Source organism: Tenrec ecaudatus, chromosome 9 (assembly GCF_050624435.1).
Source record: "Tenrec ecaudatus isolate mTenEca1 chromosome 9, mTenEca1.hap1, whole genome shotgun sequence".
In the NCBI taxonomy this organism is placed as follows: Eukaryota; Metazoa; Chordata; class Mammalia; order Afrosoricida; family Tenrecidae; genus Tenrec; species Tenrec ecaudatus.
In genome coordinates this window covers 19,884,420-19,890,419 of record NC_134538.1, presented here as the reverse complement: position 1 = coordinate 19,890,419, position 6,000 = coordinate 19,884,420, and the positions used below count along the sequence as shown (strand labels likewise).

At 43.5% G+C, this 6,000-nt stretch overlaps 1 protein-coding gene across 3 annotated transcripts in view; it reads left to right on the top strand.

Moving 5' to 3' along the window:
* The first annotated feature begins 273 nt into the window (after positions 1-273).
* LOC142456719 (uncharacterized) overlaps positions 274-6,000 on the top strand; it is a 79,595-nt gene continuing 73,868 nt past the window's right edge. For all 3 annotated transcript variants that reach the window (XM_075557939.1, XM_075557941.1, XM_075557936.1), the window contains exon 1: positions 274-397. The gene's annotated coding sequence lies outside the window, so the exon portion shown is untranslated. The remainder of the gene's footprint in view (positions 398-6,000) is intronic.

Here is a 6,000-nt window from a genome sequence, read left to right as displayed (position 1 = left end):
TGCACATTATTTGGAGGACGTGTATTTGGGAACATTTCTTTATCTGAACAATGGAGATCTTTCTGAAAATAGGACTAGTTTTCCGTGCCCATGGTTGCAAGTCTAGAAAAATAGGTCAAATGCTTTCTACCAAGTCCTCCATTGACCACACCTATGCAATGTACTAACACAGAATAGTTTTTATTATTTTTTTGCTTTCTTTAGTGTAAGATGTATTTTTTTAATCTTCAAATGGGAAATATGTCATTTAATAGACTCCTTTTACTACAGGTATCACTGACATTCAGTGATGTGGCTGTAAAGTTCACCTGGGAAGAATGGCAGCTCCCGAACCCTGCTCAGAAGACCCTATATCAGGATGTGATGTTGGAGAACTATCGCAACCTGGTTTCCATTGGTGTGGAGAATTCTCAAGTCATTGGCCCTGTCATTAGCTTTTCCTATCTTAAGTGTTGAAATCCTTACAGTGTCTGTTGTGTTCTCAAAGAGGTAGATTCTCATTGCATTCTCTGGTCCTAAGTTAGTGGGTAAGGTCGTCTGTCCTTGAGAGACTACCCTTTACTTTGTTCATTTGAACATGATTTTCCTAGAAATACAACATTCTGCAGGCTTTATAAAGTTCAGATCAAGTTTGGTGTGTCTAAGATTCTATAATTTCTCATGAGCAGGTTATCCAGTTGTCACCTCAGAAGCTTCCTCTCAATAGGAACAAGGAGTAATGTGGTCGTTTTTAGAGACAAGCTGTGGTGGAAATTTTTCCGGTGCGTAGTCAAAGTACCTTAAGGGTAATTGGACAGGGCAGGGGAGTTGATTCAACTGGTAGAAGGCCTCACATCCATCACAGGTGTCCTTCGAATGTGAGACCTCACTTTTCCTACCGTTGCAATAGTACTCCAGTGCTCTTCTGAGATTAGATTTTTAGATTTCTATTTATTTGATATACATTAGTATATGTTTGGGTCTATAATGTTCTTTAAGATTGTCAAAACGTTCCCTCTTTTATATGCTTCTACCTTACTATGAAAGTCCATCTTGCGAGCCTCTTGCCTCCACTACTGAGCAAGCATGGATCTCGAGCTCCCACCATAAACGTTCTCCATTGTGCTAACTTAGCTTCCCCCCTTGGAGTTTGTCTATTTTCCTTCTTACTTCACAATTAATTTTGCTACTGTTAGGAATCAGTGACCCCTGTGAAGGGGCTTTGGATCCCCAAAGGGGTCACAACTCACAGTTTGAGAATGAGTAAAGGTTTCGGTTTCCATTTTCTCATTTTGTCTCCTCTCCCTTAAAGTTTTCTTCATTCTAGTGAGATTAGTTATTTGTTTCCTATTAGAGATGGTCAAATTGCCTTCTCTGTTGGAATAGTTTAACAGACATATTTCTCCATATTTTACTCTTTTTGGTGAAATACGTGTGCGACTTCTGTTATTTTCAGGTGTCTATGATCATCTTCCCAGCAAGAAAATTGTTATCAGCTTAGGATATCTTTTAGCATTTACCTTCAGTTTTTTCTACCTGTACGATTTTTTCTTTATCATTTTACTTGGGGATCATACAACTCTTATCCCAATCCATACATATATCAATTGTGTAAAGCACATTTGCACAATTGTTGCCCTCATCATTCTCAAAACATTTGCTCACCACTTAAGCCCTTGGCATAGCTCCTCATTTTCTCCCCTTTCTCCCTGGTCCCCCCTCCCTCATGAACCCTTGATAATTTATAAATTATTATTTTGTCATTTCTTACACTGTCCGATATCTCCCTTAACCCACTTTTCTGTTGTCTGTCCCCCAGGGAGGAGGTTATATGTGGATGCTTGTTACAGGTTCCCCTTCTCTATCCCACTCTCCCTCCACCTCCCAGTATTGCTACACTCACCGCTGGTTCTGAAAGGATCATCTGCCCTGGATTCCCTGTGTTTCCACTTCCGATCTGTACCAATGTACTTCCTCTGGTCTAGCCAGATTTGTAGAATTGGGATCATGATGGGGGGAAAACATTTAGGAACTAGAGAAAAGTTGTATGTTTCATTGTTGTTACACTGCACCCTGACTGGCTTGTCTCTTCCTCACAACCCTTCCGTAAGGGGATGTCCATTTGCCTACAGATGGGCTTTTGGTCTCCACTCCGCACTCCTTATCATGCACAATGATAGGATTTTTTGTTCTGATGATGCCTGATACCTGATCCCTTCGACACCACGTGATCACACAGGCTGGTGTGCTTTTTCCAAGTGGGCTTTTTTGCTTCTGAGCTAGATGACTCGATTTTTTAAAACAATTTATTAGGGCTCATACAACTCTTATCAGAGTCCATACATATACATACATCAATTGTATAAAGCACATCTGTACATTCTTTGCCCTAATCATTTTTTTCCTCCTCTTTTCTTTTTTTTACATTTTATTAGGGACTCATACAACTCTTATCGCAATCCATACATATACATACATCAATTGTATAAAACACATCCATACATTCCCTGCCCCAATCATTCTCAAAGCATTTGCTCTCTACTTAAGCCCTTTGCATCAGGTCCTCTTTTTTTTCCCCTCCCGTCCCTCTCCCCCCTCCCTCATGTGCCCTTGGTAATTTATATACATCGTTATTTTGTCATATCTTGCCCTATCCGGAGTCTCCCTTCCCCCCTTCTCTGCTGTCCCTCTCCCAGGGAAGAGGTCACATGTGGATCCTTGTAATCAGTTCCCCCTTTCCAACCCAGGCACCCTCCACTCTCCCAGCATCGCCTCTCACACCCTTGGTCCTGAAGGTATCATCCACCCTGGATTCCCTGTGCCTCCAGCCCTCATATGTACCAGTGTACAGCCTCTGCCCTATCCAGCCCTCCAAGGTAGGATTCGGATCATGGTAGTTGGGGGGAGGAATCATCCAGGATCTGGGGAAAACTGTGTTCTTCATCGGTACTACCTCGCACCCTAATTAACCCATCTCCTCTCCTAACCCCTCTATGAGGGGATCTCCATTGGCCGACACTTGGGCCTTGGGTCTCCACTCTGTACTTCCCCCTTCATTTAATATGGTATATATATATATATATATATATATTTACATATATATATATATATACACATACATACACACACACACATATCTGTTTTTTTTTTTTGCATGATGCCTTATACCTGGTCCCTTGGCTCCTCGTGATCACACTGGCCGGTGTGCTTCTTCCATGTGGGCTTTTTTGCTTCTGAGCTAGATGGCCGCTTGTTCATCTTCAAGCATTTAAGACCCCAGACACTTGCTCTTTTGGTAGCCGGGCACCATCAGCTTTCTTCACCACATTTGCTTATGCACCCATTTTCTTCAGCGATCCTATCATGGAGGTGTGCAGTCAATGATATGATTTTTTGTTCTTTGATGCCTGGTAACTGATCCCTTCGGGACCACTCGATCACACAGGCTAGTATGTTCTTCCATGTGGACTTTGTTGCTTCTGAGCTAGATGGCCGCTTGTTTATCTTCAAGCCTTTAAGACCCCAGTCACTATCTCTTTTGATAGTCGGGCACCATCCGCTTTCTTCATCACATTTACTAGTTCACTCCCTATGGCTCCAGCAGTTGTGTCGGAAGAGTGAGCATCATAGAGTTCCAATTTAATAAAAGAAAGTATTCGTGCATTGAGGGAGTGTTTGAGTAGAGGCCCAAGGTCCTTCCGCCACCTTAATACTTAACCTATAAATATAGACACATAGATCTATTTCCCCATCCTCCTATATATATATATTTGCATGTACATGTCTTTGTCTAGACCTCCATAAATGTCCTTTGACTCCTAGCTCTTTCCTCCATCTCCCTTGACTTTCCTCCTGCCCTACTACCATGCTTCGTCGCCACTTGGGCTAGAGTATACCCCTTCTCTAAGCAACCTTACCCTTGATCATTCCCCACCAGGCCTGCCACTCCCCCCTCTTTACCATTTGGGTCCCATGTTTTTCCCTTGTCCCTGTGTTTGTTAACACCACTTCCTTATCCCCCCTACCCCCACAACCCAAGTCCCCCCGGAACTGTCGGTCCCGTTGTTTTTCCTCCAGGTAGTTAATCCAGCCTGTCCTATTCAGACAGACCTGTGGAGACACTAACATGCACGAAAACAAGACAGAGCAAAACAAAGCAACAGTATACAACCAGACAACAAAACAACAAAAACAAACCACTGACAAAGAACAGAACAAAACAGTTCACAAGAGAAAAGCTTGTAGTTAGTTCAGGGATTGTTTGCTGGCCCTAGGAGTGTTTTCCAGTCCAGTCTGTTGGGGCATCACGCCCTGGCCCCAAAGTCCATTTTCGGCATTCCCTGGGGACCTTGCCACTCCTTTCACTTTCTATTCTGCTGCACTCCCCCAGTGATTTGCCTCGGTGTGGTGGGATCAGGTCAGGTGCAATTCCCACACTGTGTCTCCGGTGCAGTCCCCTGTATCACCCTTAGTCACTGATTGGCATCATTTCTCATAGTGCGGCCAACCACGTTGTTCTCTCTGTGGACTGGCTGCTCTACTCAGGAACATCATCCTCACGGCCTGGTGGGCCAGACTGTGCTCCGCTCTCTCCTCCTGCCCCTGCATCTGCTCCAGTGTGCTCTGATCAGATATGTTCATCTCCCGGAGCTGCAGAGTCAATGTCGTCCTTTGGAACAAATTCTTTATGGGGGAGGGGCAGGAATCCACTTAATTTATGGTGCTGGGGCCAGCCTCCCAGACCTCTCCACTGGTTTCCTACTCCACGCCGGGATATTGCATTCACACCTTGCGGCACTAGGTTGAAGTCTGGTCCCACTTTCCTTGTGGAGATATAAACAATACCCTCCCCTTGGGTGGATTAATGCCTCATGCCCCAGCTCCCTTTTTCTTCCTTATATTCATCCTTTTGTTTTCCTTTCCCCCCCTGCTCCACCATTGTCTACCATGTACATCCCTGGTTTTGGTCTGGTCCCTTTCATACTACACAGTCTTCACCCCTAAAATGTTTGTATACAGTAGCTTTTTCACCTATGCCACTTTTGCTTTTAAAAATTTTTTTTAATTCTTACCTGAGCGGGCTCATGTTGTACTTGTCCTTTTGTGCCTGACTTACCTTGCTTAGCATGATTTCCTCCAGTTCTTCCCATGCCGCTATGTGCCTCATACTTTCATCACTGCTTTTTAGTGATGCGTAGTACTCCATTGTATGTATATACCACAGTTTTTTAATCCAATCGTCAGTTGATGGAAATTTGGGTTGCTTCCAACTCCTTGCAATTGTGAACTGTGCTGCAATGAACATTGGAGCACAGATGTCTGGTCTTGGTTTGTTTCTTGCCTCTTCTGGGTATATGCCCAGTAGGGGGATTGCTGGGTCATATGGTAACTCTATTTCCATCTGTTTTAGGTATCGCCAGATTGATTTCCATAGTGGCTGTACATACTTACAGGCCCACCAGCAGTGGATGAGAGTTCCTGTCTCCCCACAGCCCCTCCAAAACTTATTGCTTTCTGATTTTTTGAATTGGGCTACCTTTGAGGGTGTCAGGTGGTACCTCATTGTTGTTTTAATTTGCATGTCTCTTATGGCTAAAAATCGGGAACATTTTCTCATATGTTTGTTGGCCATTCGGATTTCTGTCCCTGTAAAATTTCTGTTCAAGTCCTTTGCTGAGCTTTCAAGTGGGCTATTGGTTTTTTTCTTTTTGAATCTAGCAGAGTATTGTAAATTTAGTAATAAGGCCTTTGTCTGATGTGTCATTGCTAAAGATGTTTTCCCAGTCTGTAGACTCTCTTATTACTCTCTTGGTGAATTCTTTGGATGTACACAAGTGTTTTATCCTCAGTATATCCCATTTGTCAATTTGTGCCTCCTCTGTGTTTGTGTCCTTCCCTATTTCTGATAGCCTGTGTATTTCCTGCGCCAAAGTTCTCAAGTTGGTCCCAATTCCCTCTTTGATGGCACAAATAGTTTGGGATTTAACTTCAAGGTCTGTGATCCACCTTGCGTTTATTCTT